Below are 23,621 nucleotides of genomic sequence, written 5' to 3'. Positions count from 1 at the left end.
ATGAGGAAATACTGGAACAGTGAAGTCAAATTACACAAGTTTGATCCTATAACCTGCTTGTATATCTATTCTATTTCCAACAATGTAATGTATTGTCTTTTATCATAATACACACTTAATATTCCAACATGAATATTTATTTAAGGCTTTCAAGTTTTTTTTTTTTTTTTGTAATTATATTGTAACTGTTCTTAATAACTGAGCTGATTTAAATAGCATCATGTAAATAAGAACACAAAATTCCATATTGTCAGTTGTGACTTTATGTCCCATTTTACACCGTTGTTGCATGGTGTCCACATACAGTAAATCAAAAGTTCATTTAAAAAAAAAAGATAAAAATTACATTTTTGGATTTCCTTTACATTGAAGTTCAAAAAAATATATTTTTTTTAAATCTAGATAATGTTTTACATACTTATGCATGAAGGAACAAAAGAAAGTAATTCATAAGCAACTGTTTAATGATCTTACCTTCTGTTTCTATTTTTTCTCTTGACTGGGCTTGCAACTACAACTGCTCTACATGTAGCTCCACATCTGAGCTCAGTTGTTCTCCTGGTGCAGCTCCTCATCTAGGCTCAGTGGTCTCCTGGCGCAGCTCCACCTCTGGGCTCAGTAGTCTCCTGGTGCAGCTCCACCTCTGGACTCAGTGGGTCTACTGTTGCAGCTCCACCAGTGAGTCCAACCTAAAAATTAAAATATTTAAAAAAACCTGACAATAAATGTGGCACCGCTAGTTTTCTGAAGCACCAAAAGACTTTGTTTTCTTGCTAGGCTAGTGATGTTTGCAATATATTTATGTATAAAATGTTTGGTGTAGTATGTGGTTTACTGTTATAATTAGTGGAAGAAAATGAATAACTTTGACATTTTTAAAGAAAAGTATTAATTGACCTTGTCATTTTATAAGTAACTTAATTATTATAAGTAAACAGCTTAAGGGTAAATAAAACCAGATTAAAGCCATTGCTTGGAATGCCATATGTACACAAACTCTAAACAATAAAGAATAATTGTAATGTTTTATTGACATTTTATTGAAGCATAAGATTAATTATAAAAAAAGCAAACAAATAAAAACATGGGCATAATTTCCTCTATAATGTTATATGGTGCACATACTGTCGAAGCTTGTATAGAAGATATAGAACTCCATGATGACATCATTAATAGAAGATTGCTGACAATGACAGACATGTGCTAAATGGCCCAGACATTCTGTGAGACATTTTATACAAGGAGATCAACTGAGACTAATTATACAGTTAAAATGATCAGCCCTCCTGTTTATTTTCACAAAAAAAACAACTGTCTACATATGAGCACATACTGGAACAGTGAAGTCAAATTACACAACAAGTTTGATCCTATTACCTGCTTGCATATCCTATTTTTTTAACAATGTAATAAATTGTCTTTTATCATAATACACACTTAATATATCAACATGAATATCTATTTAGGGCTTTCAAGTTTTGTATATATTTTTCTGTAATTATATTGCAATTGTTCGTAAAAACTGAGCTGAAATAAATAGCATCATGTCATTCAGAACTCAAAACTCCATATTGTCAGCTGTGACTTTATGTCCCAGTTTACACCTTTGTTGAATGGTGTCCACATATAGTATATGAACAGTTTATTTAAAAATAAAAATAGTCAACATTAAAAAGGATTTACATTTTTGGATTTCCATCTCATTAAAGTTTAAAAATATGTTTTAAAATCTAGAAAATATTTTCCATAATTCTTGCATGAAAGAACACCAGAAAGTAATTCATAATCAAGTGTTAATGATCTTACCTTCTGCTCGTGTTTTCTCTCTTGACTGAGCTTGCAATTACAACTGCTCTAGGTGTAGCTCCACCTCTGGGCTCAGTGGGTCTCCTGCTGCAGCTCCATCTCTGAACTCAGTAGGTCTCCTGGTGCAGCTCCACCTCTGAGCTCATAGGTATTCCAGTGCAGCTCCACCTCTGGGCTCAGTGGTTTACTGGTGCAGCTCCACCAGTGAGACTGAGGGCTCTATTTTGACGGTCCATGCGCAGAGCGCAAAACGCAGGGCACAAACGCTTTCAGGGCGTGTCAGAATGCATTTTTGCTATTTGAAGGACGGAAAAATACGCTTTGTGCCATGGCGCGTGGTCTAAAAGGGTTGAGTTTATTTTCTTAATGAGTTATAGGTGTGTTTTGAGAATAAACCAATCAGTGGCTCATCTCCCATCCCCTTTAATAACCTTGCTTCGCGCCATAAGCGCATTTGCTATTTACATGACGTAAAGTAAGTGTAAGTGGAAAAACTAAGCATTTCACAAGCAAACAGTTAACAGTTACCAGTTTTTTTTTTTTTTTTTTTTTTTTTTTACAGAAAACAGTTAAAAAGAGCATCTACTGTGCAAGAATGAGAGATAAATTATCTACTTTCACTTTCGCTCTCGTGGATAGGGAAACCTTTACGCACAGACATCAATTATCCTATAAATAATTAATTTTGCTTGTTAAAACTATTTCTAAATTCAGTTCTAATTTCCAGCAAACGAATAAATGAACAATAAGAACGAAGTGTGTTCAAAAACCTGAGTTATATCCTAAAACACATGTTGTGCCCCATATGGTCTAAAACCTGACAGGTGGGCAAATCTAAGCTTGTTTTTAATAAAACAAATATAAATATGCATATAATAAATAATACTGCTAATATTAATAACATTATACAAAAGCAAATTGTTATGAATAACCAGAAAAAGCCACCCGAGATGAAGAAGGCATGAAAGCAGTGGTTTTTCATGTTTACGTAGGCTAGAAAATAATGTTTTGTAATATTTTAATCCTTTATATTTATATCCTATATATATTCTTATTATATCCTAAATATATCCTTAATATTTTAATTATGTCATATGTAAAGATATTTGCGTATTGCTCTACATCTTGTGTGTAGGCTATTAAACAGTGTGTTAGCGAGATGCAACTCTGCGCTGGACTTTAGACCGGGTTTATTTTGGTCTAATGAAAAATCTATTATAGTTTCTCAAAATAGCAACGCGCCAGCAGTGCGCCTCAGAATGCCTGGCTTTTTAGATCAGAACGCCTATGGGCGCACATATGAGCACAAATGCACTTGCTATTTAAACAACGTGGTGCAAAACAGCAAAACGATACTTGCGTCAAGCTGAAACTAGCAAATAACATTTGCGCCTTGCGCCGCATTACGCCGGGTGTATGATAGGGCTCTAACTTAAAAATTCTAATATTTAAAAAAATCTGACAATAAATGTGACACAGACAGTTTTCTGAAGCACAAATAGACTGTATTTTCTTGCTAGGCTAGGGATTTCTGCAATATATTTATGTTTAAAATGTTTGGTGAAGTATGTGGTTCACTGTTATAATCAGTGGAAGAAAATGAAAACCTTGAATTAAAAACTGGCACTTGTGATCTTCAGGGACTTTCTGAACTCCTTAAAAAGATGTGTCATTGATGTAATTTTTTTTTCTAAAAATCTATCTCGTTTCTGGTTGTCCATTTCAACAGAAATGAAAAAACAGAAAGATTTAGACATCTCCAGAACAACCTGCTTAAATAAAAGTTTGAATAAGTTTTAGACAGAATTCCAAGCCAAGAATTTAAAGTATTTCCCTATCCCTGGATAACAGTATACAGTGACTTGCCTGATTAACCATGCGAAGCTTTTAAATTAAACTTTAATCTGAATACTATCTTAAGAAGTCTAGTAAAATATCATTTACTGTCATCATGACAAAGATAAAAGAAATTAGTTATTTGAAACGTGTTGTTAAATTAGTTATTATATTCTGTTCAGAAATGTGTAGAAAAAATTCTAAAATATATTATTTACCAGGAGGGCTAAAGATTTGTCCTCAACTGTTTATTGAACATTGAAGTTTGATGATTTAAAGTAAATTTGTAAAAATGCAAAATCAGAAATCAATGTATTTTATATTCACAAAAAACAACTGTCTACATATGAGCACATACTGGAACAGTGAAGTCAAATTACACAACAAGTTTGATTCTGTAACCTGCTTGTTTATGTATTCTCTTTTTTTTTTTTTTTTTTTTTTTTTAGCACTGCAATGTATTGTCTTTTGTCATAATATACACTTAATATACTAACATGAATATCTATTTAGGGCTTTAAAGTTTTATTTTTTATTTTTTTGTAATTATATTGTAATTGTTCTTAATAACTGAGCTGAAATAAATAGCATCATGTCGTTAAGAACACAAAATTATATACTGTCAGCTGTGACTTTGTCCCATTTTACACCTTTGTTGCATGGTGTCCACATACAGTATATGAACAGTTAATTTTAAAAAATGGTCAAAATTAAAATGGAATTACATTTTTGGATTTCCATCACATTAAAGTTCAAAAATATATATTTTAAATCTAGATAATGTTTTCCATAATTCATGCAAGAAAGAACATCAGAAAGTAACTCATAAACAAGTGTTTAATGATCTTACCTTCTGCTCCTATTTTCTCTCTTGACTGTGCTTGCAACTACAACTGCTCTAAGTGTAGCTCCACCTGTGAGCTCATTGGGTTTCCTGGTGTAGCTCCACCTCTGGGCTCAGTAGGTCTCCTGGTGCAGCTCCACCTCTGAGCTCAGTGGTCTCCTGGTGCAGCTCCACCTCTGGGCTAAGTGGTCTCCTGGTGCAGCTCCAACTCGGGGCTTAGTGGTCTACTGGTGCAGCTCCACCAGTGAGACCAACCCAAGAATTTTAAATATTTTTAAAAAAATGACAATAAATGTGGCACAGCTAGATTTCTGAAGCACCAATAGACTGTATTTTCTTGCTAGGCTAGTGATGTATGCAATATATTTATGTATAAAATGTTTGGTGTAGTATGTGGTTCGCTGTTATAATCAGTGGAAGAAAATGAAAACCTTGAATTAAAAACTGACACTGTGCTCTTCAGTGACTTTCTGAACTCCTTTAAAAGATGTGTTATTGATGGAAAGATTTTCTTTAAATCCATTTATATCCAGCTGCAGGCCCGCAGAACCACACACGTTTGAGGCACACACAATCTAGGACACACAATCTAGGCAAACCATAAATGGTAACTCTTTAGCATTATCGACACCTATTGAATTTCACAAATATGGTTTCCCATTTCAGTCAATTTTATTATTATATCGTAACGATCATTTTAAAGTCTCTGCAGTTTCTGAACTTAAATTATGTCAATAAAAATAATTGGTTAAAGACACTTATGACTTTATTCATGTGTCCATATACACAAAGAAAACATAATAGACCGTCTAATTGTTGGATTAAGTGTAATAAACTAATTCAAGCTCTTAATATTATCATACTTCGTTAAAACCCACGTTGTTGTAAAATATAAAAAAGCAAACAATAATGTCACTTTAAAATAAATTAGCCTACTATAGTTAACCATTTAAACAATATAGTTATAAACTAATTATCTTAACTGATTATAATTATAAGTTTATTTATAAACTACTATCTTTTACTAAACTGTCACTGTTAAAGCTGTTATATATATATATATATGTATGTGTGTGTGTGTGTGTGTGTGTGTGTGTGTGTGTGTGCGTGTGTGTGTGTGTGTGTGTGTATACACTTATGATTTTTTTATTAATAGTTAATATTTTATTAATAGTTTTATTAAGAGTATTAAATGTGGGAAATCATTAATTAAAAGGTTATTAGAAAATTAAGCTAATAAACACCGCTTGAGTAAAATATTAATATAGTGTTATACATTTGTTACATGTAAAAATATTTTTATTACATATAATGTATTATTGCCTATCTTACCTTGCTATTATTTCCTTCATCATAAATTAATCCATTATATAAATTAAACCTGTCCAAATGAGATCATTCAGCAAGGCCAGCAAACGTGTATCTGCCAAATTATTGTCAGGTAATAAAGACTGATCAGCTATAATGACTGATTAAAAACTGTTCACTCTATTATATTGAATGGCGATCGGAAACAATGCTCCCCATTCGGCCGTCTCAATCGCAATATTTGTGAAATAAAGTAAAGTAAACACTATTGTTTATTGTGTACAATATTTATTAATCAAATATATCAAAATATATCGATGACGATGTCCAAAAAGACGTTATAACTTTAACATCCGTCATAACCATATATGGTTTGCGTAGATTGTGTGTCCTAGATTGTGTGTGCCTACAACGTGTGTGGTTCTGCGGGTCTGCAGCTGGATATTATTGCTCCATTTCAGAAACAGAAAGATTTGAACATATCCAGAACAACATGTTTAAATAAATGTTTAAATAAGTGTTAGACAGAATTCCAAGCCTAGAATTTCCCTATCCCAGTGTAACTTTGACATTTTTTAAGAAATGTTTTAATTGACCCTGTCATTTTATAGGTAACTTAATTATTATAGGCTACTATTATAGGTAAACAGCTTAAGGGTAAATAAAACCAGAGTAAAGCCATTGCTTGAAATGCTGTATGTACAAAAACCCTAAACATTAAAGTATAATTGTAATGTTTTATTGACATTTTATTGAAGCATAAGAGTAATTATAAAGAAGCGAAAAAAAAAAAAACATAGGCATAATTTCTTCTAATGTTATATAATACGTATACTGTAGAAGCTTATAAAGAATATATAGAGCTCCATGATGATATCATTAATAGAAGATTGCTGATGTAAGGATGGCTAAATCTCCTCAGAATATCAGACCATAAAAACTGTTGTGGAATTTCATGGGACAAGACCACAAGAATTGCTATGCAATACAACAATAGACTTTCTGATCTGAGAAGTTATCAGGTGACCAGCTGTTCAACTATTCTATTCAAATTATCCTTATTAAATTTTCCTGACTGTATGTCTTTGACAATATCATGGAAGTATTGCAGGAATGCACTCTTCTCCTTTTACCTCAAGCCCCCCTTCTTGACATTTAGGCAGATTATTCTCATTCCACATAAAATGTCCAAAGTTTAAAATGGTGTTTCATGTAGCTTTATAAACATGTTTGGTATCATTTTAAATGTCTCTGTGCGATTGGTAAAGTGGTTTTAATGTCACTGTAGTATTTCACTGGTGTATGTTGATTTGGTTTTTGGCCTTGATAAAATCTCTGCCAGATACTCACCCCTCTAACACCTCAAATTCACCAGGCAAGGGTCTCGGTGACACTTCTATTGTCTTGAATTTATGGCTGTTTGTTCTGAGTTGAGTATATAAGGTAAAGATGTGATATGGTTCATTGGGGTCTTGTAGCCGAGACACCCCATTGCAGCATCTCTGAGACATATGCTGCAACGTACTTCTCTGGTCAGATGTGCACCTATAACTCTTTTGAGTAATGGATTTTGTATTTTTTTTAGTATCATCTCTGAGTTGGCTCTCTGTTTGTTTTATTATGAAATTGGCAGAATACAAATTTACCTGACAAATAAAATGTTAAATTTTGGTTCATTCTGAATTCTCCTGAAATGTTTTTATATCCAGTAGATTAAGTTGAGTCTGCACCTTTATGATTTGACATGATTAGGTTTGATTCTAACACACACTTGACTGTACAGAGCTGTTCTGGCACGACAGCGGAGATCTTTGATCATCTAATTACTGAAATTAGCAAGTTGTCTGGAAGTGGCTAAATCTACTACTTTTTAGGATGAGTGAGCGATTGGCAACCAGACTATTAAGTATTAGCTAACCCTACATCCTCTGACTAACTTCATAGTGTCAACATACTGTCCTTGAGAAGACACGCAATCCCGGGGCGTGACACTCTGAGCAGCATTTAGTCCCTAATGAACGTATAACCAAAGAGTAAGGAATCAGATATATATTAAAACTCTAAATTAAGTCATAAATTATTTGTTATTATTATAATTATTAATATTTTATTAATTTGATCTGTTCCTATACAATTAGAAATACAGTCTAAATTTTACGATCACTTAAAAATGGAGTCAAATTAAATTCGGGGGCTGAAAAACAAATATAAATAAATTCTAATAAAAACTAAATTCTTCTCAGAAGCACTAGAAAAGGGTAACATGCATGTAACCTTCGACTATGCTTTTAGTTTCGTCATCGGGCTAATAGATAGACCTTTCTACACTGACAATGACAGCCATGTGCTAAATGGCCCAGACATTCTGTGAGACATTTTATAAAAGTAGATTAACTGAGATAATTTATACAGTTAAAATCTAAATTATCAGCCCTCCTGTGATTTTATTTCCCAAAAGTTCTTTAACAAAGTGATCTTTTTCACAGCATTTCCTATAATACGTTTTCTTCTGAATAAAATCCTATTTGTTTTGTTTCACTTAGAATAAAAGCAGTTTTTAATTAAAAAAAGTCAATTTTATTGGTCTTCTTCAGCAACATTTTTATTAGATTGGCTACAGAACACACTATTGTTATAAAATGACTTGCCTAACCCCATAAAGCCTTTAAATGACACTTTAAGCTGAATACTATCTTAAAAAGTCTAGTAAAATATCATTTACTTTCATCATATTTATCATGAGATGAAAGAAATTAGATATTGGAAATGTGTCATTAAATTAGTTATTATATTCTGTTTAGAAATGTGTTGAAAAATCAAAATATACAGTTGAAGTTAGAATTATTAGCCTATTATTTCCCAATTTATGTTTAACGGAGAGAATATTTTTTAAACACATTTCTAAACATAAAAGTTTTAATAACTTATTTAGTAATAATCCACCTCTGGGCTCAGTGGGTTTCCTGTTACAGCTCCAGCTCTAAGATTAGTGCTCTCCTGGTGCAGCTCTACCTCTGGGGTCAGTGGGTCTCTTGGTGCAGCTCCTCCTCTGGGCTCAGTGGGTCTCCTGGTGCAGCTCCCCCTCTGGGCCCAGTGGGTCTCCTGGTGCAGCTCCACCTCTGAGCTTAGTGAGTCTCCTCATGCAGCTCCACCTCTGGGTTCAGTGAGTAGGTGCAGCTCAACCATATAAATGGGGCACAGCTAGTTTTCTGAAGCACCAATAGACTTTATTTCAATAGTATCTGGATGCAGCCTTTATGATGCAAGCTGAGACTGTATCACTCAGCGATGCAATGTCATACACAATGCACTCAAATGGAGCTAGTGACGTCACTGTCACCGGTAGGGTTAGGGGTAGAGTTAGGTGAGCCCATTAAAACACATTGGTGCAGCCCAGATTGCTCTGCACCACATCTGCATCCAGAACCTTCACTTTATTTTTTAGCTATGCTAGGGATTTTTGCAATAAATTTATGTATGTTTAAAATGTTTGGTGTAGCATGTGGTTCACTGTTATAATCAGTGAAAGAAAATTAAAACCTTGAATTAAAAACTGTCACTTGTGATCTTCAGTGACTTTCTGAACTCCTTTAAAAGATGTGTCATTAATGTAAAAGTTTTCTAAAAATCCATTTTGTTTCTGGTTCTCCATTTCAGAACAAGAATGATTTGGACATCTCCAGAACAACCTGTTTAAATAAAAGTTTGAATAAGTTTTAGACACAATTTCAAGCCAAGAATTTAAAATATTTCCCTATCCCAGAATAACTTTGACATTTTTAAAGAAATGTATTTATTGACCCTGTCAATTTAGAGGTAACGTAATTATTATAAAACAGCTTGAGTGCAAAAAAAAACAGATTAAAGCAATTGCTTGGAATGCTGTATGTACAAAAACTCTAAACACTAAAGAATAATTGTAATGTTTTATTGACATTTTATTGAATCATAAGATTACTTAAAAATAAGCAAACAAATAAAAACATGGGAATAATTTCTTCTACAATGTTATATAGTGCACATACTGTAGAAGTTTAGAATATATAGAACTCCATGGTGACATCATTAATAGAAGATTGCTGACAGTAGCCCATTTCACGCATACAGACCTTTCCTGAAAATTACCAGCAATTTTCCGGAAAGGTCTGTATGTGTGAACAGGCCCTTTTTGAAAATACCGGTAAAATCGTTCTGGCTATTTTCCAGAAAGAGAACTTGTAACATCACCGGTAACATTGCTGGAAAGAGAGCGTTCACGTCTAGAACGCACTGACGTAAGACGTCTACTTTAGCCAATCAGAACACTCAGACACATTCATGTCCGTGCAGTTTATGAGAATAAAAGCCTGTAAATATATATTTCCAGAGACATTTAGCTGCCAGATGTTGGTCAGATAACATTTTTATGTTGCTTCTTAATGCAACTGTGTAAAAAATATCAATAAAACGCTTATGATAAGCCGTTGTTTGTTTACCTTCAAGCTCTGAGGCGATTGCACGTAAAAGAGCCGGTGAGCGCCAGCACACACATATTATTAACATCTCAACATGCAAAAGTGTTTCTTTATATACACAAAAGTGTTTCTTTATAAAAATCCAAATTTAGAGTAAAGTGTTTTAATATTCACCAAAAAACAACTGTATACATATGAGCACATACTGGAACAGTGAAGTCAAATTACACAACAAGTTTTATTCTGTAACCTGCTTGTACATCTATTTTATTTTTTAGCAATGTAATAAACTGTCGTATATCGGAATACACACTTAATATACAAACATAAATGTCTATTTAGAGCTTTAATTTTTTTTTTTTTTGTAGTTATATTGTATTTCTTCTTAATAACTGAACTGATATAAATAGCATCATGTTATTAAGAATACAAAATTCCATATTGTCAGCTGTGACTTCATGTCCAATTTTACATGGTGTCCACATACAGTATATAAACATTCCTCCATCAAATTAAAGTTTTAAAATATTTTTTCTTTAAATCTAGATAATGTTTTCCATTATTCATGCATGAAAGAACATCAGAAAGTAATTCATAAACAAGTGTTTAATGATCTTACCTTCTGCTCCTTTTTCCCTCTCTTGACAGTGCTTGAAACTACAACCGCTCTAGGTGTAGCTCCACCTTTTCGATCAGTGGGTCTCCTGGTGCAGCTCCACCTCTGGGCTCAGTGGTCTTCGGTTGCAGCTCCACCTCTGGGCTTAGGAGGTCTCCTGGTGCAGCTCCACCTTTGGGCTCAGTGTGGTACATAGTAGCAGTGGCTACAATTGCATTCCAAAGAATTGATGCATGATGACATCATTATTAGAACACAGTGATAGCCATGTGCTAAATGTGCCAGACATTATGTGAAAAGATGTTTTTAAGAGGTCAAGAGGGTTAAAAAAATATTATGTGAAGTATGATGAATATTTTTTATTTATTTATTTATTTATGTTCTCATAATTAAATCATGTATTTCAAATAGGTGTCCTGAATTTTTTCCATATGACTTTAAATCTGGGCATTAAATTACATTTATTTTTGGTTTCATTTTATATATATATATATATATATATATATATATATATATATATATATATATATATATATATATATATATATATATATATATATATATACATACATACATATTTATTTTTTTATTTTTATTTTTTTTCTTTGAAACGGGTCATAACATTTTTAGGCAGTTATATAAAACAGTAAATGCCAAAGATGCAGTAGGTGGTCTATCGTCAAATTAGGCAAACCAAAGTGAAGATGGATGCCGATGTAGACGAGCAATTGAGTAAAGAGGTTGGGAAAGAACCTCACTTGCACAACTTCAGCATGAAAGATTACAAAGACATTGGAGAAAATTACTTCACTTATCCGGCTCCTTGATTTTTATAACTCTGCAGAGCTTTTACATTTCCAAACGCTCGATTACCCACTGCATAAAAGGTAATGTTTGGGGAGAAAAAAAACAAAAACATAATAGAGCACTTTAACATAATGGCTGTGTTTACGCAACTGACCCCAGTGATGCTTGCTGGTTTAAAATCAAAATGTACTGTATGCAAGTCCTTTTAAGTCTCTAGTGTGAACTATTTTGGAGAATAACTTGAGCCAGTTTGTCAGTGAAGTGACTGTAATGTTGCTAATGTTTTCAAGCCCTGCTGTGCCGGTGCCAGTGATGAAAAGCGGTTTTGTTTTGACGATCTGACAATCTGCACAGTCTGAGAGAATCCCAGTGGCTTTTGTCGGAACTCATAAAGGGAAGTGCATTAGACAGCATTCTGTGCAGCATCTGGCCTCGTGGCCATTGATTTATTCCAGATTTCACACTTCTGCTCCAATCAACCATGCCAAGCAGAAAGCGCAGTTTATTATTGAAGTTCTTATCTCATAAGGATGATTAACCGCTAAATAATTTGCCCGGGCTTTGTTGATCTGTTTGAAATGAGAAATTGCTGGAAAGCATTTTGGAAGAAGTTTACTGTTTATAATACATTAAATAAGAATAAAGAAGGATGTTTATAGTGGTAAAGGAAGCCATAATTTGAATTTTTCAAGAAAGAACGTTTTCCCTTCTTTTTAATGTTTATCACGCACTTTTTCATTTAACATAGGGCTATTTTTCCCAACGGTCTAATCCTTTGTCTGAATTTAATGATGCATTACAGCATTGGTTTCTTTTGGACCACTACACACATTTCTTTTAAACAAAGTCTTCATGTTTTAAATTACATTTATGACCACATCGCTGAGTGTTGAGCTCTGAGAAAGCCGCTTCTAAACATTTGATTTATTTTTTCCCTGTCATGTCGGCAAATGATCATCAAAATGATTAACTGTGTAATGGAAGAGGAGGACATTATTGTTATTAATTCATGGCGTATACAGTTAAAGTCAGAATTAGAAGCCCCACTTAAATTTTTTTTTTCTCTTTTTTAAATATTTTCCAAATGATGTTTAACAGAGCAAGAATATTTTCACAGTATGTCTGATAATATTTTTTCTTCTAGATAAAGTCTTATTTGTTTTATTTCATCTGGGATAAAAGCAGTTTTAAATTTTTGAAAAACCAATTTAAGGACAAAATTATTAGGCCGTTTAAGCTATTTAGTCTACAGAACAAACCATTGTTATACAATAACTTGCCTAATTACCCTAACCTGCCTAGTTACCCTAATTAACCTTGTTACACCTTTAAATGTCACTTTAAGCTGTATAGAAGTGTCTTGAAAAATATCTAGTCAAATATTATTTACTGTCATCATGGCAAAGATAAAATAAATAAATCAGTTATTACAGTTTGAGAGTACAAACAATACAAACATCTCAATATATTTCAACCCCTGAAAGCAATGATCATTTTCATTTGCAGTGTGCAAATGACGTGTGAATGAGCGTTTAAATCACAGTTCATGTTCACAATCTTTTTCCTATGTAGAGGATGTACTGTATATATTCCTAGCTGTAAAGAAGATGCTTGTTTTCATTTTAGCATCCATGCAGCCACTGTAGATATTGTTGATGCTCAAGGCTGTTCAAAAACAGTTTGGTTCCAGAGTAAACTTTTATAAGTAAACACAGCTGCTGCTTCACTTAGTCATGAGAACGAAGACATCTCCATTTAGCCTTATGGTAGCTGAGGGGGGCATTTCAATTAAAGATAAAATAATTCACAACAGTAGCAGGATTTTTGTTGCACTATATTTTGGTAAAGGTTTTTTAGAATTACCTAAAAAACAACAACACGTAGACAGGGCCGGAGTGGGACTCATTTTCAGCCCTGGAGTTTCAAGCCAGACTGGCCCACCTCAGTTCACGACTGTCTATATTAAAATAAGGTCATTTCCAATTCAGTTTCTAGTGACACTATCACGTCTTTTTCAAGAAAACAGCTGCTTTAGAAATTCAAATGTTCAAAAGCCCTAACAGTATTATGTCTTCACAATAAAAAAAAAAAAAATATTAACTTTCCAGGTGAGATTGGAACACGGGTCAAATGACGTAGTAACGCAATGTGTTTACCACTGGTCCACTATAGCGCTAATGCAGCAAAAAAAAAGAAAAAGAAAAAGTATTGGACTATGACCTGCAAGACACGGTATTACTTTCTATTGATGGCTTAATATTTTTCTAACCTTTTTAGATTTCTGATCAAGTTATGTTAGATTTATTTATGTAGTGAATCATCTGATTTTCAGCGAGGCAGTGGTGCAGTAGGTAGTGCCGTCGCCTTACAGCAAGAAGGTTGCTGGGTCGCTGGTTTGAACCTTGGCTCAGTTGGCATTTCTGTGTGGAGTTTGCATGTTCTCCCTGCCTTCACGTGGGTTTCCTTTGGGTGCTCTGGTTTCCCCCACAGTCCAAAGACATGCGGTACAGGTGAATTGGGTAAGCTAAAATTGTCTGTAGTGTATGAGTGTGTGTGTGGATGTTTCCCAGCGATGGGTCAGGGTTGAAAGGGCATCCGCTGTTTAAAAACTTGCTGGATAAGTTGGTGGTTCATTCCACTGAAGTGACCCTGGATTAATAAAGGGACTAAGCCGACAAGAAAATGAATGAATGAATCATCTAATTTTTCTAGGGATCAGCATCTAGGGACACTGGCCCTCACGGCATAAAAGCAGACCGGCCCACCGAGAATTTTCCCGGTGCTCCCAATTAGCCAATCCGGGCCTGCACGTTAGCCATACCTGTCAACATTCGGATGTGAAAAAAGGGGTATGCCCACTATAATAAGAGATTCCAATTTTCAAAATTTTTAGTATAAATAAAAAAATAGTATACATTAGTAGCAAATAAATTAGCAAACAGTTCAGCTTATTAAAATTAATATCCAATATAAAGAAGCAAAAATCAAGCTATCAAGCTATTTCTTCACTATATATCTTACACATTAATTGTGCCTCACTTACACACTGCTTAATACACACAAGATAGAGCAATACGCAAATATCTTTACATATAAAAAATAATTAAAAAAAAAAAAAAATATATATATATATATATATATATATATATATATATATATATATATATATATATATATATATATATATATATATATATATATGATGTAGCTCCCTTCAGCAACAAATGAGCAAGAGTCTCTGTTTTCTACTAACTGGTTTATTTTCATAGCAAGTCTTCAGTTCTCAACATAGAGCAAACCACAAGACATCAGGGGTGTACCAGATGTAAGAACTAAAAAACATAGAACAATAAATTACAACAGTGCATTTCCATATCAAATTAATTCAAATCACCACATTAAGGTCACAAATAACATAATGGATCACATAATCTTAACTAATACAATTTAACTTCATAAATAGCACAGCTCATAAACAAACAGTTAAATGCCTACACCAAACAAACAACAATACACTTCAAATCAATACAAAACAAACATATCTCATTGGCTGGTTATGGAAGGGAGAACCTCAAGAAAAGCATAAGCATTCCTTAGCTTGTTGAATGTTAGGAAGTGAATGCATTTGTCTGTCTACTCAAAGTGGTGCATAATTTTTATAGTTCCCCCTGAAAACAACTCTGCCTTAATTAGTGTTGTAAATGAGGGCGATGCCAACCCTCTTGTGCACCACCAGAGGGAACCATCGCCAGAATTCTGATTCGACTCACGGACTCAAAATCCCATAAGCCCTGCTACCTGGCACTGATTACGGTCCAGGTGCAACTCATCAGCTCTCGTGTATATATACCACACTCACGCTCCGGTTCGTTGCGAAGTCTTGATTTGCCTGGCTGTCATTTCTGAGCGTTCCATACTCCCTGCTTCAGACTGATCTGTGTTTCTGACCCTGTGCTTGTTCTACGATTACGAAAGACATCTGCCTGCCCCTGATCTCCAGCCTGTTATTCTGACCAGTAAGATATCTGCCTGCCTTTGAACTTTTGCCTGTCCCACGTTCTGTCTCCTGGATTGCCCCTTTGTGTTTGTTTGTATGTGTGCTCTTAATAAAGCTTGCAAATGGATTCAATGCCTTCTGACTCATCACAACAGAAGACTTCGCCACTACAGAATCCAGCAGCTTTAGCACAAGTCTCGACTGAACTTTCCGCTCAAGCCACTCAGTTAGCCACCCATCATCAACAACTCACCCATCTAACTGCTCTCACGGAGGAACTGGTGAGAGCTATGCAGCAACTCCGTCATCCGAATCCTGCAGTTACCCCGCCTGCTACCATGACAGCTTCTCAACCAACGCATGTCTCCAATGCTCCGGCTACTGTAAGTCCCCGATTAGCTTTTCCTGAAAAGTTTGATGGGTCACCTTCTCGCTGCAAAGGCTTCTTATTGCAATGCAAACTATTTGTTAACCAACAACCTGCATTATATCCCACTGATTCTAGTCGGGTGGCTTTTGTATGCAACCTGTTAACGGGGAAAGCGCTGGAATGGGCTACAGCGATATGGAAGGAGGAGGAATGTAACTATCCCACATTTGAAGCTTTTCTCAAGCAATTTCGGGAAGTGTTCGAGCACCCAGCAGATGGGAGAAGCCCCGGTGAGCAGTTACTTTCTCTTACACAGGGGCGTAACACAGCTGCAGAATACGCCCTGTCATTTCGCACTCTCGCCGCTCAAACTAACTGGGTTGAGGATACACTGAAGACACTATTCAGACGGGGTCTGAATACCAGTCTACAATCTGAATTGGCTTGCCGTGACGAAGGAAAGAAATTGAACGAACTCATTGAACTTACCATCCGTCTTGATCATCTGATTCGCAGCCGTAGAAATCCTCGCACACAGCTCCATGTTTCAAGTGACACGCCCCCTGATGAACCCATGCAACTGGGTTTCACCCGTCTCACCCATGAAGAAAGAATGCATCGATTGCAAAATCATCTATGCCTGTACTGCGGTCAATCAGGGCACAGGAAATCCACCTGCAGCGTACGACCTCAGACACCAGTTCAATCGGTGAGTCCTTCTCATGTTCCTGCACTTTTCAGTGTACTGATTCCTGTGATTATTAAATTTGATAAAAGAATGATTAATACTACGGCTCTTGTCGACTCTGGATCTGCCGGGAACTTTATATCTAAGAAATTTGCTTTATGTCACGAACTATCTCTCAGCTCATATGATTCCTGTCTTGCAGTGGAAGCACTAGACGGTCGTCCTGTGGGTGAAGGACGCATCCGTATGATTACGAATAAGCTACAGTTACAAGTTGGTGTTCTACACATTGAAGAAATGCAATTCTACATTATTGATTCAGTTAATCATCCACTGGTGTTGGGACTGCCCTGGTTAAGGCGACATGATCCTCATATCTCCTGGAGGGACGGACAGATATTGCAGTGGAGTGAGTCATGCATGAAACAGTGCATCCAGCCCATTCACAAAATTCCATTACGAACCACCAATGTGTTACCTGAACTCGTTGATGAACTAATCCCCATTGAGTACCATGACTTACATGAAGCTTTTAGCAAACAAAAAGCTACTCAACTTCCCCCACATCGACCAAGTGATTGTGCTATTGAGTTAATTCCAGGTTCAAGTCCTCCAACGGGTCGAATATTCCCTCTGTCACAACCTGAGCACAAGGCAATGTCTGAATATATCGACGAGGAATTGGCCAAGGGTTTCATCCGACCTTCTACATCTCCTGCTTCAGCTGGTTTCTTCTTTGTAAAGAAGAAAGATGGCAGTTTACGTCCCTGTATTGATTACCGAGGGCTCAATGAAATCACCGTAAAATTCCGCTATCCACTACCCCTCGTACCTCCTGCCCTGGAACAATTAAGAAAGGCTAGATATTATACCAAGCTTGATCTTCGCAGTGCATATAACCTTGTCAGAATCCGTGCTGGTGACGAGTGGAAGACCGCGTTTTCCACCACTAGGGGGCACTATGAGTACACGGTAATGCCCTTCGGCCTGTCAAACTGTCCATCCGTGTTCCAATCTTTTATGAACGATGTCTTTCGGGATATGCTGGATCGCTGGGTCATCATTTACATCGACGACATCCTCATATATTCAAACACGATGAAGGAACATGTTGAACATGTACGTATGGTGTTGCAACGCATGATTCAACATCGTCTGTACGCCAAATTAGAGAAGTGTGAATTTCACCAGACACAGATCGCCTTTTTGGGATACGTCATCAGTGCAGAAGGGATTACCATGGATGATACGAAGGTACAGGCAGTTCAACGATGGCCGTTACCCCAGAATCTCAAGGAGTTGCAGCGGTTTCTAGGTTTTGCCAACTTCTATAGACGGTTTATCAGAGGCTTTAGTTCAATAGCCGCACCATTAAAAGCCATGACCAAACGAAATTCCCACAAACTATCCTGGTCCTCTGAAGCACGCCAAGCATTTAGCGATCTGAAGACTCAATTCACCACAGCTCCTATTCTCCGTCATCCCAACCCAGACCTACCTTTCATTGTGGAAGTGGATGCATCCAACACAGGAGTCGGTGCTGTGTTATCTCAACGTCAGGGTCAACCATCCAAAATGTATCCATGTGCCTTCTTCTCCCGTAAATTGACCAGCGCAGAACGAAACTATGATGTGGGAAATCGCGAATTACTGGCAATGAAATTAGCCCTGGAAGAATGGAGACACTGGCTGGAGGGGGCTAGTCAGCAATTCACCATATTAACTGACCACAAGAATCTGGAATATCTTCGCTCAGCCAAACGTCTAAATCCCAGACAAGCTCGTTGGGCTTTGTTCTTCACCAGATTCGACTTCATTGTCACCTATAGACCAGGGAGTAAAAACAGTAAGGCAGATGCACTATCCAGGCTATCAGAGGATAAAACCCCAATTAGTGATGAAACCATTATTCCTACGAACTTACTAGTGGCTCCAGTACAGTGGGACATACTTACCGAGATCCAAGAGGCCAACCGAGAAAACAACCCTCCAGTAGACTGTCCGAATCACCTGATTTTTGTATCCAATAATATACGTACCAGATTACTGACCCATATTCATGACACTCCCAGTTCGGGGCATCCAGGCATCACTGCAACTTTGGAGTTAGTCAAAGCCCGTTTCTGGTGGCCGTCCCTCACGAAGGATGTAATTAATTATGTTCAGAAATGTAAAATTTGCCAAAGCACGAAGGCATCTCACCAAACCCCTGCTGGCCTGTTACAACCGCTACCGGTTCCGCAACGGCCCTGGTCCCATATAGCGGTGGACTTCATTACGGATCTCCCTGTTTCCCAGAACAACACAGTCATTCTCACGGTGGTTGATCGTTTCTCCAAGGCTTGTCGCCTAATACCGTTGCCCAAATTACCCTCTGCCTTTGAAACCGCAGAAGCCCTGTGCAATCATGTATTTCGAATGTTTGGCTTACCTGATGATATCGTCTCAGACAGGGGATCCCAATTCACTTCCCGGGTATGGTCCGCTCTCTGTAAAAATCTAAATATTAATGTTAGTCTCACCTCAGGGTACCATCCTCAATCCAACGGCCAAACTGAACGTATGAATCAAGAAGTCATTCGATTTCTACGTTCCTACTGTCATCAGCAACAGCACGACTGGAGTCGCTATCTGATGTGGGCAGAATATGCACAAAATTCATTAATAAAGCCAGCCACGGGTATTACGCCATTCAAATGTATTCTTGGCTACCAACCACCCCTGTTTCCATGGTCCGGAGAACCCACTGAGTTACCTGCTGTCACGGATTGGCTGCAGCGGAGTGAGGATGTCTGGAACCAGGCTCACAGACATCTCATGAGGGCAGTCAGGAGGAGAGAGATTCAGGCGAACCGTCACCGACGCCAGGGACCCACGTATCAACCGGGGCAGTGGGTGTGGTTGTCGACACGAGACCTTCGTCTGAGATTGCCCTGCCGCAAACTCAGTCCCAGGTATGTAGGGCCATTCAAAATTGTACGCCAAATTACTCCAGTGTCTTTTCGCTTAGCCTTGCCTAATCATTATCGTATTTCTCCTACTTTCCACATGTCATTACTCAAACCCGCTGGTGGTCCACGAGAGGAGGCGGTTGAGGAGGAATCGGAAACCAGGACCCCTCCACCTGTCATGATCGAGGGCGAGGAAGCTTACCTCGTTCGAGAAGTGCTGGACTCTCGACGTCGGGGTGGCGCCCTCCAATATCTGGTGGACTGGGAAGGGTACGGTCCAGAGGAACGGTCCTGGGTGAATGCTAGAGATATTCTAGACCCAACTCTCACGGAAGAGTTTCATCAAAGGTTCCCAGAGAAACCAGCCCCCCGACAGCGCGGTAGACCCCGGCGTCAGGTGCCTTCTCGCTTCAGGAGCCGCTCGCAGGAGGGGGGTTCTGTTGTAAATGAGGGCGATGCCAACCCTCTTGTGCACCACCAGAGGGAACCATCGCCAGAATTCTGATTCGACTCACGGACTCAAAATCCCATAAGCCCTGCTACCTGGCACTGATTACGGTCCAGGTGCAACTCATCAGCTCTCGTGTATATATACCACACTCACGCTCCGGTTCGTTGCGAAGTCTTGATTTGCCTGGCTGTCATTTCTGAGCGTTCCATACTCCCTGCTTCGGACTGATCTGTGTTTCTGACCCTGTGCTTGTTCTACGATTACGAAAGACATCTGCCTGCCCCTGATCTCCAGCCTGTTATTCTGACCAGTAAGATATCTGCCTGCCTTTGAACTTTTGCCTGTCCCACGTTCTGTCTCCTGGATTGCCCCTTTGTGTTTGTTTGTATGTGTGCTCTTAATAAAGCTTGCAAATGGATTCAATGCCTTCTGACTCATCACAACAATTAGTTCCAAGGTGAAACTGGCATGAGATCTTAAGACACATGACATCCGCTACATAAGATATAAATATAAAGGATTAAAATATTACAAAACATATTATATAAACATATTATTATTTATTAGCCTACATAAATATAAAAACCATACTTTCATGCCTTCTTCACATCGGGGGGCTTTTCAGTTTATTCGTGACAATTTGCTTTTGTATAATGTTATCATTATTAGCACTATTATTTATTATATGCATATTAATATTTGTTTTATTAAAAACAAGCTTAGTTTGTCCACCTGTCAGGTTTCAGACCATATGGGGCACAGCATATGTATTTGGATATAACTCAGGTTTTTGAGCACACTTCGTTATTATTGTTCATTTAGTCATTTGCTGGAATTTAGAACTGAATTTAGAAATAGTTTTGAAACAAATCTTTGCGCTTAACAAATGAAATTAATTATTAAAGGCTAATGGATGTTTGTGCGTACAAGGTTTCCCTATTCACAAGAGCGAAAGGGTAAGTAGATATTGAGGAGGTTCATCCCTCATTCTCACGCTATAGATGCTCTGTTGTACTGTTTTCTTGCTAGTGAAATGCTTCGTTTTTCCACTTCCACTTACTTTACGTCATGTAAATAGCTAAATGAATCCCGGGAAAAATGGGAGGGTTGACAGGTATGATGTAGATAAAAAGCCTTCAGCTGTCGAACCCATAGCTCGATTGTAGTCTTCCAATCTCCATTCTCCCTCTCCAATCACCTGCACCAGTTTCTCCTTATCAAGCACAAAGCCTACCTTCTCCTCTCAGTCATGGGCCGGTCTTGAAGTCAGATGCATCTACTTCATCCAAGCCTTCACCCAAACCTTCACCCAGCTCATTCAAGAAATCAGCAGGCCGCGCCTCCATGCTGGAATGTCGCACACCCTCACCGCCTTCATCACTCCCCTGCAGTACCTTCAGCTCAACCAAGCGTGTCCCAACCAAAGGTTTGATCTCTTTCTTTAAAGCCTGTTTTTCAACAGTAATGTCATAATAAGTCATCTTTTCTACACTTATCAATTTGTTCCCAACTCGGTTTGAGAATAAAAGCCTGTAAATCCAATACGACCATAATGCCTGCAAACAGCATCAGCTATCTCACACAACACCACCCAACACTTAAGATATATATGTGGATGCAAATAGTTTCACTTCCAATTTTTGGTAATCTTTAAGATCCTGGATGAGCTCCCATTTAATGTTACGATTTTAAAGATGTTAATTAAAGGGGAAGAGGAGTAACATTAATTTTTGGGTGAAACACATAAGCAAACACACAATATCAACAAATGAGGGACAAAACCAAGACCAGCTAAATGCAACAGAGTGAGTTTATTTACAAAAATAGTGATAATAATGAATGCCAAAAATATGTATATAGAAAGATTATTAAATATTAACAAAGACACATTGAATTTCACAGATAACAAATGAGACATAAGATGTTTGACCAGATATGGGAGAGTTGGAGAAATGAGACGCGGGCGGCGTCCAAACAATAGAACTAAATAAAACAAAACAATCTATTTGGCCCAACCTCTACCCTAACTATCCAAAAGAAAAAAATATAGAAGTTATTGAAAAGAAATCTTCTCGACTATTACGCACTACTTAACCTACGCTAATATCTGATGGGAAAACAAAAAGTACAGTGGGTGGAGCACGGCCCTTACCTAGTGTGTCTAATACAGAGACATTTAAACTACGTGTGCACAATGTATGTCGCACGACATTCTTACCTGTCCCATTCTCCAACCTCAGATGCGCATGACACTGACGGTAGACAAATGGAGAACAGACAAATAACAGACAGATACCAAATTGTAACACACAGTAGACATATATCAAAATCACTGACACACAGTATAACACAGAAATTCAGGGCCTCCTGCGTAGCGTCCTGTCACCACTTTTATGCCACGGTGGCAGCGGCTGGATTGGAGACCTTGGGTGACGTCAAGGGGGGCACGGCAAACAGCTGGGCAGCGGTAGCCAATCGGAGCCACTGTATAGGTGGAAGCGGGAGAGAGGTAGAGAGGAAGCGAGCACGGAGAGAGAGAGAGAGGGGGAGAGAGAGAGAGAAAGAGGGAGACTAGCGAGAAAAAAATATATGTAAATAATAATCACGCAACACAGAAATGTACAGGAATGTAACAGTTATGCTTATCTTCGCTTCTTCATCTTCTCCTCTTCTATGGATGTTCCTTATGAGTCTTCGCGTTCTTCACTCTGATCAAGGGAAGTGAATACTCTTGTAATGTAATGTGTATTTATATAGCGCATTTATTGTGTATGGCTGTACACCCAAAGCGCTTCACAATCATGAGGGGGGGGGTCTCTCCACACCACCACCAGTGTGCAGCTTCCACTTGGATGATGCGACGGCTGCCACAGGACAACTCATCACACACCAGCTATTGGTGGAGAGGAGAGACAGAGATAGAGCCAATTCGGTTGAAGGGGATGATTGGGAGGCCATGATCGTAAGGGCCGATAGAGGGACTTTGGCCAAAACACCGGGGTTACACCCCTGCTCTTTCACGAGAAATGCCATGGGATTTTTAATGACCACAGAGAGTCAGGACCTCGGTTTAACGTCTCATCCGTAAGACTCTTATCTGGTGTTTATTAGAAGATCTGCCATATATCTGATGAACTGTGTGCTTACAGTATATACTCACCCACGGATGTTCTTTACATGCCTTCTGATCCTTCACACTGATCATGGGAAGTGCTTACACTTATATAGTGTTCACTAGAAGATCTCCCATTGACTTTGTTGCGAATAAAACTAAATAATGATAACCATCCTTGTCTACCAGCATGACATCAGCCCTCTGGTTTATCGATTTATTTAAATATAGAAATGTTGTGCACAATGGCACAGACTCCAATAGGCCTTCACAAGGTCTAACACCCCATTCACACGGGGCTTCAGCGTCAACGCTTGACTGAAGGCATGTCTGAAGTCGCAATGAAATTCAGTCAGCAATAGGCCACTGTCTAGCTGGTGT

General features: G+C 37.6%; 1 long non-coding RNA gene across 1 annotated transcript; it reads right to left on the bottom strand.

Annotated features, from left to right (window-relative positions):
* Nucleotides 1-472: 472 nt before the first annotated feature.
* Nucleotides 473-11,158, bottom strand: LOC141379538 (uncharacterized). Its single transcript, XR_012396369.1, has 3 exons — nt 10,868-11,158; nt 8,738-9,483; nt 473-689 (listed from the first exon to the last, which is right to left on the bottom strand). It is a non-coding gene; the product is annotated as an uncharacterized lncRNA (long non-coding RNA).
* Nucleotides 11,159-23,621: the final 12,463 nt, after the last annotated feature.

Source organism: Danio rerio, chromosome 20, assembly GCF_049306965.1.
Source record: "Danio rerio strain Tuebingen ecotype United States chromosome 20, GRCz12tu, whole genome shotgun sequence".
Classification (NCBI taxonomy): Eukaryota; Metazoa; Chordata; class Actinopteri; order Cypriniformes; family Danionidae; genus Danio; species Danio rerio.
The sequence above is the reverse complement of the archived record's forward strand: the minus strand, read 5'-3'. Positions and strand labels throughout refer to the sequence as shown.